Here is an 11,965-nt window from a genome sequence, read left to right as displayed (position 1 = left end):
TCATCCCAGCCAGGGCTTTGTCAAGCCTGACCTTAAAAACCTCTAAGGAAGGAGATTCTACCACCTCCCTAGGTAACGCATTCCAGTGTTTCACCACCCTCCTAGTGAAAAAGTTTTTCCTAATATCCAAGCTAAACCTCCCCCACTGCAACTTGAGACCATTACTCCTAGTCCTGTCCTCTTCTACCACTGAGAACAGTCTAGAGCCATCCTCTCTGGACCCCCCTTCAGGCAGGTCTTTGGGGCTCAGGGCTTTAGCTATGAGGGGAGTGCTCGTTTCAGCCCCAGTGCTTCCCCATAGCGAAAGCCCCAAGCCCTGACGCACCCCTCCCGCACTGAAACTGGGAGAGGAGCTGTGGGGAGCCCCAAGCCCTGGTGCCCCCCCGTCCCCACCTTCTGGGCAGAAGCCAGGAACGGAGACATAGGGCTGAAGCCCTGAGCCCCGGAGCTCCCGAGGGACAGGGACACACACACACACACACACACAGTGGCTGAAGTCTGTACGGTGTTGCTCGGAGTTACGGACATGTCAGAGTTATGGACAATCTCCATTCCCGAGGTGTCCGTAATTCTGAGGTTCTGCTGTATTGTTGGGTTGTTTTATAATTTTTAAAAGAAACTTACGCCACCCACCTTTAACCATGTATGTATTAAGTTTTTAACTTTTAGGCACCCCGAACGCTAGCGCCCCTAGGCAAGTGCCCACTGTGCCTAATTGGAAATCCGGCCCTGGCTACAAGCAGTAGTTTGCCATCTGGAGATTAACCTGTATGGATCTTGATTTGTATGCAGAGCTGTAGCCATGTACTGGCAGTCCAGGATGTAAGAGAGACAAGGTGGGTGAGGTTATATACTTCTGTTGGTGAGCGAGACCAGCTTTCAAGCTTACACAGAGCTCTTTTGAGTGTCACAGTTAAATACAAGGTAGAACAGATTGTTTAGCCTAAGTTAACACTTATTTGCATCCGATGAAGTGAGCTGTAGCTCACGAAAGCTTATGCTCAAATAAATTGGTTAGTCTCTAAGGTGCCACAAGTACTCCTTTTCTTTTTGCGAATACAGACTAACATGGCTGTTACTCTGAAACTTATTTCAAGGGACCATTCAAGGTTAAGTGGCCTGTTAACACCCCCCAGTCCTGGGGAGTGGGAAGCTGGAGGGAAGGGGGTTAGCAAGTTACAGATTGTTGTACTAAGCCATAAATCCAGTGTCTCTGTTCAGTCCACGATTTTTTAGTGTCTAGCAGAGTTATGAATTTAAACTCCCAAGCTCGTCTTCTTAAGGTGTTGTGCAGGTTTCCTTTGAGGATGGGGACAGAGAGGTCAGATGTGGAGTGATGTCTTTGTGGAGTGCTTGGGGTGTTTTTGTCTTTTATCATTTTTCTGTGTGTGTTCATTCGAGAGCGCAGTGATGGTCTGGTTTCACCCACACAGCGATTGTTGGGGCATTTAGTGTCCTGGATGAGGTACCCCACATGTTGTGATAAGGAAACGTATGTGGAGGGGTGGGAGAAAGGTGTGTTGTGGAGAGTGTTGATCATTGTACCAGTGGGGATATACCTGCAGGTTTTACATCCTTCGTCTTGGTGGGGTCGGGTGCTGCTTTGAGCTGGCGTGTCCTGTTCAGTGGGGAGTTTTCTTATGAGGATGAGCTTGGCAAAGCTGGGGAGCTGTTTGAAGGTCAGAAGAAGGGGTTCAGGGAAGATTTCTTTTAGGATGGGGGTCCCCATCAAGTGTGGGTTGTAATCGTTTGATGATGATACCCCTTATGGGTTCCAGTGTGGGGTGGTAGGTGACAACTAGGGGCGTGTGGTGGGAGGGGGTTTTATTTCTGTATTGAAGCAGGTTCTCTTGGGGTATCTGGTGGCCCATTCCAGGATGCAATCTACTAAGTAATTACAGAGTGGGGTGGGTGGAGGGAACCTAGTGCTGGGATAGCAGGGGCTGTGGGTCAGGATTGAGGGGCACTGGCAAAATTGTGGGGAGATTAGCTCAGGGCTGGGATAGCAGGGGGCTCCGCACCAGGATTGAGGGGCATTGGCAATGGGGTCCCAGTGCCCTGGAGGGAGCAGGACTCTTTGCAGGGTAGGTTAAAACGATGTGGATTATGCCATCACATTTTCCTTTGGATCTGGGGTACAAGTTGACCCTCTTTCGGGTACAGGAAGGAATTTCTGTCTTGGGACATTATGGACAGCTGACCCCTTGCTCTGAAGCATTCCACACTGGCCCTGTCAGAGGCCTGATACCAAGCTAGATGGGCCCACGGGTCTGATCTGGCACAGTAAGGGGCACATTGGGTAGAGGAGCCCATTGATCTCTTCCAGAGCAGCAGGGATGGGGCAGGAGGGCCAGGCTGAGCTACGTAGCTGTGGAAAAAACCAAACAAACAGTGGCAAAAGTTTGTAAAAACGTTTATTGCTTTATCCTCAAATCAGCAGGGCTGGCTGGAAATGGACAACGAGAAAGCAGCATTTCAACCGTGCAGGGTAGAATTTGCAAAGGAGCCACTAGGAAGCATGTCCCCACACCTGGTTGTGCTGGGTGCCTAATAGTATTTCAGTTAAGGGAAAAGGTGGACACAAGAACAAAGGGATATAAACTGGCCATCAGCAAGTTTAGGCTCAAAATTAGACAAAGGTTTCTAACTATCAGAAGAGAGAAGTTCTGGAACAGCCTCCCAAGGGGAGCAGTGGGGGCAAAAATCTGAACTGGTTTCAAGCCTGAGCTTGATAAGTTTATGGAGAGGATGGTGTGACGTACATGGCCCATGCTTGACTGCTATTACCAAATATCCCCAATGGCCAACGTTGGGACACTGCATGGGGAGGGCTCTGAGTTATTACAGAGAATTCTTTCCCAGGTGTCTGGCTGGTGGGTCTTGCCAACATGCTCAGGGTCTAACCCAGGGGTGGGCAAACTTTTTGGCCCGAGGGCCACATCTGGGAATAGAAATTATACGGCGGGCTATGAATACTCACAAAATTGGGGTTGGGGTGTGGGAGGGGGTGAGGGCTCTGGTTGAGGGTGTGGGATCCAGGGTGGGATCAGAAATGAGGAGTTCAGGGTGTGGGAGGGGGCTCTGGCCTGGGGCGGAGGATGGGGTATTGGTGGGGGGGCTCTGGGGTGGGGCTGGGAATGAGGAGTTTGGGGTATAGGAGGGTGCTCTGGGCTGGAACCGAGGGGTTTGGAGGGCAGGAGGGGGATCAGGGCTGGGGTAGGGGTTAGGGGCGTGGGGGGAGGCTCAGGGGTGCAGGCTCCAGGCGGCACTTATCTTAGGCAGCTCCCGGAAGCAGTGGCATGTCCCTTCTCTGGCTCCTACACGGAGGCGCAGCCAGGCTGCGCTGCACACTGTCCCGTCTGCAGGCACCGCCTCTGCAGCTCCCATTGACTGTGGTTCCTGGCCAATGGGAGATGCAGGCACAGCACTTGGGGCAGGGGTAGTGTGCAGAGTGGAGCCTCCAGGCTGCTGCCAACATGTAGGAGCCGGAGCGGGGGCCATATAAAACATCTGGTGGGCCGGATCTGGCCTGTGTGCTGTCGTTTGCCCAGCCCTGGTCTAACTGATCACCATATTTAGGATTGGGAAGGAATTTGTCCCTATGTCAGATTGGCAGAGACCCTGGGGTTTTTTTGCTTTCCTCTGCAGCATGGGGCACGGGTCACTTGCTGGCTTGAACTAAATAGAGTAAACGGTAGGTTCTCTGCAACTTGAAGTCTTTAAATCATGATTTGAGGACATCAGTAACTCACAGGTTATGGGTCTACTGCAGGAGTTGGTGGATGAGATTCTGTGGCTTGCAATGTGCAGATCAGACTAGATGATCATGATGGTCCCTTTTGGCCTTAAAGTCTGTGAGCCTAATAGGGATGGGCAAAATTGATTTTTTTGGTTCATTTACAATTTTGAAAAGTCAGGGGGGGGGAAAACTGTTCCAGATTGGACCAAAAAGGCAACTTTTTGTCATTTTTGGCTCATTGAAAAGTTGAACAAAAACTGTTTTAGGTTCAAATGAACCATTTCATTTAAATTTTGACCTCTTTAAAATGTTTTGGGATCTTTAAAAAATAAAATAAAAGGAAATTTTGAAATTAAAATTGAAACATTTTATTTTGAAAACAACAAGACAAAGCCCTTTGTTTTTTTGCTTGGAATTTTTTCTTAATGAGCAATTTGGCAAAAATCTACACAAATTTGTGGAATGTTTTGGTGTCACCAATTCTGCAGTTTCGGCCAAAAAATTTCAAGCAGCTCTAGTGCGTAATTCCTTTGGATGCTTTTGATAATTCAACCCTGACGGTAGACAGCTCTATACAATGCGTGTGTGTGTGCGTGTGTGCGTGTCTAGGCTGAGATATCCAAAGCTGGGAAAGTGGCGTGCCCAATTCCCTCACACAGCTGTGTACACATCAGCCCAGGGTTTCAGCCACACGCATGGCGTGGTGAGTCCCAGCTTTCTCCAGCCCTCTGTGTACTGGGAATTCCTGGGCCAAACCCACCCTGGCGCCGTCTAATGTGCAGGGACCAATGGAGCTTCCAGGTCAGCTCGCACGACGTTAGAAGCGTGGCTAGAAGAGAAAACATGTCCAGGCGTGAGCTGGGATGGATGCCCTGGCTGCCTCCTTGTAACAGAGTCCCTCTGTATGTCCTCTGGGGACTCTCTTGGCCACCTAGACCGCTCTGCTTCTCCCCACACCCTACCCAGCTTGCCCCAGGAAGGGGAGGCAAAGATTCTGGCACTGCTTCCCCACCCATCTGCACCAGTTAGATCCTGGTTAGACTCTGCACCAGTTAGAGCCTGATTGGGAAGCAGAAGATCCCAGTTCCCTGAATAGGTGATGCTGGCTGACCTGGCCCTGCCCTCTCCCCCTGTTTCTGAACTCCCAAGTGCCATGTTCTTCTGCCCCAGGTCACCCCCACACCCAACCCCCATAGCCAGCTGCCTGCTTAGCACTTGTGCCATCTTGCTCCCCAGCCACCCCTCCTCCCTCACCCCAAGTCTCCCGTTTTGTATGGGGAGCTGCTGAGAGCAGCCACTTCCTGCACCCCTCAAATCCCAGAGCCCAGCCCCACTGACGCATAGACGGGGTAGCTCCACTCCTGGTGGGAGGGGCCTGGCTGGGAATGGGAAGGGAAACTCCACCCACAAGGGAGCGGGGCTTAGTTTGTGGACAGGCCCAGGCCCTGCTAGGTTGTGGGTGGGGGGCTATAGGGCTGAAGGGGCAGCAGCATATACTATAAGGTGGACTATAAGGTGGATAAAAAGCTGGCTAGATCGTCGGGCTCAACGGGTAGTGATCAATGACTCCATGTCTAGTTGGCAGCCGGTATCAAGCGGAGTGCCCCAAGGGTCGGTCCTGGGGCTGGTCTTGTTCAATATCTTCATTAATGATCTGGAGGATGGCCTAACTAAAGAAGGTTGAGGGGGGATATGATTGGTCTCTATAAATTTATCAGAAGGATAAATACTGGCGAGGGAGAGGAATTATTTAAGCTTAGTACCAATGTAGACACAAGAACAAATGGATACAAACTGGCCACCCAGAAGTTTAGACTTGAAATTAGCTGAAGGTTTCTAACCATCAGAGGAGTGAAATTTTGGAATAGCCTTCCAAGGGAAGCAGTGGGGGCAAAAGATCTATCTGGCTTTAAGATTAAACTCGATAAGTTTATGGAAGAGATGGTATGATGGGATAACATGGTTTTGGTAATTAAATATTCATGGTAAATAGGCCTAATGGCCTGTGATGGGATGTTAGATGGGGTGGGATCTGAGTTACCCAGGAAAGAATTTTCTGTAGTATCTGGCTGGTGAATCTTGCCCATATGCTCAGGGTTTAGCTGACTGCCATATTTGGGGTCGGGAAGGAATTTTCCTCCAGGGCAGATTGGAAGAAGCCCTGGAGGTTTTTCGCCTTCCTCTGTAGCATGGGGCACAGGTCACTTGCTGGAAGATTCTCTGCTACTTGAAGTCTTTAAACCATGATTTGAGGACTTCAATAGCTCAGACATAGGTGAGAGGTTTTTCACAGGAGTGGGTGGGTGAAATTCTGTGGCCTGCTTTGTGCAGGAGGTCATACTAGATGATCATAATGGTCCCTTCTGACCTTAGTATCTATGAATCTATGACTGCACCCTCAGCAAGTTTGCAGATGACACTAAACTAGGAGGAGAGATAGATACGCTGGAGGGTAGGGATAAGATACAGAGGGCCCTAGACAAATTAGAGGATTGGGCCAAAAGAAATCTGATGAGGTTCAACAAGGACAAGTGCAGAGTCCTGCACTTAGGACGGAAGAATCCCATGCACCACTACAGACAAGGGACTGAATGGCTTGGCAGCAGTTCTGCAGAAAAGGACCTAGGGGTGACAGTGGACGAGAACCTGGATATGAGTCAACAGTGTGCCCTTGTTGCCAAGAAGGCCAATGGCATTTTGGGATGTATATGTAGGTGCATTGCCAGCAGATCGAGGGACGTGATCGTTCCCCTCTATTCAACATTGGTGAGGTCTCATCTGGAGTACTGTGTCCAGTTTGGGGCCCCACACTACAAGAAGGATGTGAAAAAATTGGAAAGAGTCCGGCGGAGGGCAACAAAAATGATTAGGGGTCTGGAACACATGACTTATAAGGAGAGGCTGCGGGAACTGGGATTGTTTAGTCTGCGGAAGAGAAGAATGAGAGGGGATTTGATAGCTGCTTTCAACTACCTGAAAGGGGGTTCCAAAGAGGATGGATCTAGACTGTTCTCAGTGGTAGGAGATGACAGAACAAGGAGTAATGGTCTCAAGTTGCAGTGGGGGAGGTTTAGCTTGGATATTAGGAAAAACTTTTTCACTAGGAAGGTGGTGAAACACTGGAATGGGTTACTAGGGAGGTGGTGGAATCTCCTTCCTTAGAAGTTTTTAAGGTCAGGCTTGACAAAACCCTGGCTGGGATGATTTAGTTGGTGCTGGTCCTGCTTTGAACAGGGGGTTGGACTAGGTGACCTTCTGAGGTTCCTTCGAATCCTGATATTCTATGATTCTATGACCCCCCTTCCAAAGCCGAGCCTTTTCACTTCCTACAGGATTGGGGAGGAGAGTGCTGTTTGTGACATTTGCTGAGAGACCAGGCTCTGATTGGCTGCCCTTCCCCAGCGAGGCAGAATCATGGGGGAAAAGGCAGCCAATCAGATGTGGGGAGCGGGGAGGAGGGAACACGTGTGGTTTTCCCACTGCTCTGCAGAAGAGTGTGAAAACCCAGAGTCAACAGGGAACAAGCCATCGGGTTGGCTGGTCTGGGTATGACCGTGCCTCCGTTTCCCCCTTAGTATAACTGGGATAATACCCTCCTCCCTGCCACATTCTGGTGGTACATGTTTACATTATAGGAGGGTGGGCTGAGCGACTGGCTATATATATATATATATATCACACAAAAGCTATTTTAAAAGAACAGTAAGGTTGCTAAGTCACGTGGTCAAAACTTAGGACATGCCACAGTTAAGGTGGCCCTGTAAAAACTTAATTCAGCCCTCTTTTGTATATGCATTATTGTGATACAGTCTTTTATTCTCCACTCTGGCAGAGGAGAAGCATCTGGTCGGTTAGAGCAGGGGGGTTGGGAGCCAGGGATCCTGGGTTCTACCCCTGGCTCTGGGAGGAGAGTGGGGTATAGTGGTTAGAGCAGGGTGGGCTGGGAGCCAGAACTCCTTGCTTCTATCCCCAGCTCTGGGAGGAGTGGAGTCTAGTGGTTAGAGTAGAGTGGTGGTGGCTAGGAGTCAGGACTCCCAGTTTCTGCCTCTGAGGGAGGAGTGGTGTCTAGTGATTAGAACAGGGGGAGCTAGGAATCAGGATGCCTGGGTTCTAGTCCTGGCTCTGGGACAGAAGTGGGCTGTAGCAGTTAGAATGGGAGGGGTTGGGGTTCTGTTCCACTTCATTTCTGTGCCTCAGTTTCCCAGTCTGTAAAACTGGGATGATACTACTTACCCTCCTTGTTGCAGCATTCTGAAGGTAGATACATTTACATTATAGGCTGGCACCATCTATGGTTAAGGTTTCCCACAAGGTTTCCTATTTTCAGTTGCTTTTAACTTTGCCAAGCGTCAACTGTTCAGGCTGAAATTTCCCATGCTGGGCCTCTACCTCAGGTTGTTTTGTTTTTGAAAGTTACCCTGAGGCACAACAACTAAAACAGTTGAGACTTTTCTGAGAATGAAATTAAGGAACAATACCTTGCTTTGCCCATGTTAAAAAAAATCTTTCCACCGTCTCTTTGAGAAGTTCTAGCACCTCCATGTTTTGGAGTAAGGACTTAAAATTTAGTGTGACAGTCACCCTGAGGTCAGGGAGGTGCCTTTTGCCACCACTGTGAAAAAAACCTAACTTTGAGCAAAAATCTCAGTTCACACATGCTCAGTAGAGACTTTGAGTTTTACAACTAAATTCTCCAAAAATTCCATCCTCACATAGCATGCTCCAGCCCCTCCTCACGCCCCTACATGTGACCAGACTGCATATGCACCAACCCCATGGAGCGAATGAGCATGCTCCAGCCCAAGGCCTTATACAATGGCGCTAATACTTCCCAGGTGCACACAGTCCATCAGCTTTATGTGCATGACACATCAGTATCAGTAGTGGAATGTCAAGTCGGAGATGGTATTATCTCAATGTATGGCATTTATGAGCTCATTCCTGGTATTGGGTCCAGTTCAGAGGTCCACACTTAAAAAAGAGATGCTGACAACTTGAATAGGGTTCAGAAAAGAGCTACAAGAGAAGAGATGGGTGGGAAATGTTTACTGCCCTGCAAAACTTATCAAGATTTCAAAAAATTTCCCATTCCGCATGGAGACAAAAACAAGACCTCCCAAAGTTTTTCATCGAGAGAAAGCTCCTCCCTAGAATACCCAGTAGCCTGGGGGTTAAGACACTTGCCTGAAAAATAGATGACCTATGTTCAGTCTCTGCTCTGTCATTCTCCAACATCCCTCCCCACCAGGCTCTTGGCTATTCTGGGGTGGATCTTTTTATGGTTTTGGCCAGAAATTCCATCCTGGACCTGAGAAAACTATCTCAATGAAAAATGTGTTGTTACTTGTTCGTTCCCATGAGAAGTTTTGGTTTTGACCTATCGGCATTTTCTGAAGAAAACCTGTTTTATCATAAAGTTCCTGACCACTTCTGCACAAGAATCATAGAATATCAGAGTTGGAAGGGACTTCAGGAGATCATCTAGTCCAACCCCCTGCTCAAAGCAGGACCAGTACCCAATGTTTGCCCCAGATCCTTAAATGGCCCCCTCAAGAATTGAACTCACAACCCTGGGTTTAGCAGGCCAATGCTCAAACCACTGAGCTATCCCTCCCCCCAATGATCCACAGAATGATCCACAGTCAGGAAATCCCACCCTAGCGCAAGAGACTAAAGGAGCTGTATCTATCTCGCTTGTCTAAAAAAGGCAAAGAGGTGACTTAATCATGGTTTGTAAGGACCTCCTCTAGAAGGAGGAGATTTCTGACCAGAGAGGGCTCTTTGATCCAATAGAAAAAGGCAGAATGAGATCCAGGGGTTGGAACCTGAAGCAAGACAAATTTAGGCTAGAAATAAGGCACTCATTTTAACTGTTGCAGTAGCTGACCTGGGGATGGGACAGACTGTCCTTTTTACTTGCAGTCTTTGGGTCACGACTGGAAGTCTTTTTAAAAGTTATGCTATAGCTCTAACAAGAAGTTATGGGATTGATGGGAAAATGACTGGGTAAGATTCTCTGGCCAGTTCTAGCCAGGTCAGACTAGATAATGGTCCCTTCTGGCCCTAGAATCTATTAATCTTACTTATTTGTACACATTCTTATGCACACAGCATGTATCTATTTTACAAGCACACCCCCATTATGCTTTTGCACACATGGCCCATCAAGCTTATGTGTACAGCACATAACTTCTATCTAGCACATGAGCATATAATTTATCTGCGCAGTGCTTCACGTTTATCCACTGGTTCATAAAAGTTCAATTACGATGAAAAATGGGTAAAAATGATCAGAAATCCATCCCCCCCTATTTATTTGTTACCCCAAATCTATTCAAGATAAACCTCACTAGTAAATTTTGCATGGATAGATGACTTGTTTAAAAGATGTGTCAACAAAGAAAGATCCCAAGGACAGCTTTTAGGAAGAGTACAATTTCAAAGGCTTTTGATTAGAAATACACTGTACGTAGAGAAATCAAACAAAAACGTTACAGAAAATTCAAATAAAACTAAAAGAACTTTATGTTTCCACAATCAAACCCTCAAAAAGTTAGGAAATGCCAGTATTAAGGTTGCCTGTGTAATCTTAATTCAGTCCCCTTGTGTATATGCATTGGGATCTTTAATTCCATGATAACAGAGAATTTATACCCGGTCTCATTCAGTGACCAGATTGTACCTGCTCAGGGATGAATCAGGGTTGTGTAGTGACAGAGGCTGTTGTCTGTAGCACCCCTGGCCTCACTGATGGCAGAATTTGGAAGGTGTGCACTATCTGAAGGGTGTCCTTAGGCCTTATACAATGGCATTGGGAATGCAATACAATATAAGACATTGGGAAGACTTCATCTGGAATACTGAGTCCAGTTGTGTGCCCTTGTTGCCTAGAAGGCCAATGGCATTTTGGGATATATAAGTAGGGGCATAGCGAGCAGATCGAGGGACGTGATCGTCCCCCTCTATTCGACATTGGTGAGGCCTCATCTGGAGTACTGTGTCCAGTTTTGGGCCCCACACTACAAGAAGGATGTGGATAAATTGGAGAGAGTCCAGCGAAGGGCAACAAAAATGATTAGGGGTCTGGAACACATGAGTTATGAGGAGAGGCTGAGGGAACTGGGATTGTTTAGTCTGCAGAAGAGAAGAATGAGGGGGCATTTGATAGCTGCTTTCAACTACCTGAGAGGTGGTTCCAGAGAGGATGGTTCTAGACTATTCTCAGTGGTAGAAGAGGACAGGACAAGGAGTAATGGTCTCAAGTTGCAGTGGGGGAGGTTTAGGTTGGATATTAGGAAAAACTTTTTCACTAGGAGCATGGTGAAACATTGGAATGCGTTATCTAGGCAGGTGGTAGAATCTCCTTCCTTAGAAGTTTTTAAGGTCAGACTTGACAAAGCCCTGGCTGGGATGATTTAATTGGGGATTGGTCCTGCTTTGAGCAGGGGGTTGGACTAGATGACCTCCTGAGGTCCTTTCCAACCCTGATATTCTATGATTCTATGATTCTATGAATTCTGGTTACCCCTTTTCAGGAAAGATCAGTTCGAATTGGAACAGGTGCAGAAGATGGGTGCGAGGATGATCGGGGGAATGCAGCCTTATGAGCAGAGACTGAAAGAGCTTGGTTTCCTTAGCTTAAAACACAGGATGAGAGGGGATATGATTGCCCTCTGTAGATGCATCAAGGACTAAACATCAGGGAGGGGGAGAAGCTATTGAAGCTAAAGGACAATGTTGGCACCGGAACAAATGGGAATAAAATGGACATGAACAAATTTAGGCAGGAAATTAGCTGAAGATTTCTAGGGGAGTGACGTTTTGGAAGGAATGAGGGCAAACAACCTAACTAGTGTTAGATGGAGCTTAATACATTTATGACCGGAATTATAGGACATGGTGGCCTGTGATAGCAGGGACTGGACTGAATGACCCAGGAGATCCTGTCCAGTCCTGCACCCCTAGACATGACGGACTCTGTGCAAATAAGCTTGAGGGACTATGTGAACATATAAGATTTCTCTGTCAGGGTCTATGCTATCCCATCTGATTTTATCCTACAATGGGAAAGAGGTTTGTTGATGTGCTATTCCTGATGAATAAAAGAATCTGTCATCAGGGGCTCTCCTACTAAAATTAAATTTTAATTTAAATGAAAAATCACAAAAGAAACACATTTTGTTTCAAAAAATGTCTGGGAATTTTTTTTCAAAGAAAAAATTCAAA

The sequence above is a fragment of the Lepidochelys olivacea genome (genome assembly GCF_965140295.1).
Source record: "Lepidochelys olivacea isolate rLepOli2 genome assembly, chromosome: 24".
Lineage (NCBI taxonomy): Eukaryota > Metazoa > Chordata > Testudines > Cheloniidae > Lepidochelys > Lepidochelys olivacea.
This window is presented reverse-complemented; position numbering follows the sequence as displayed.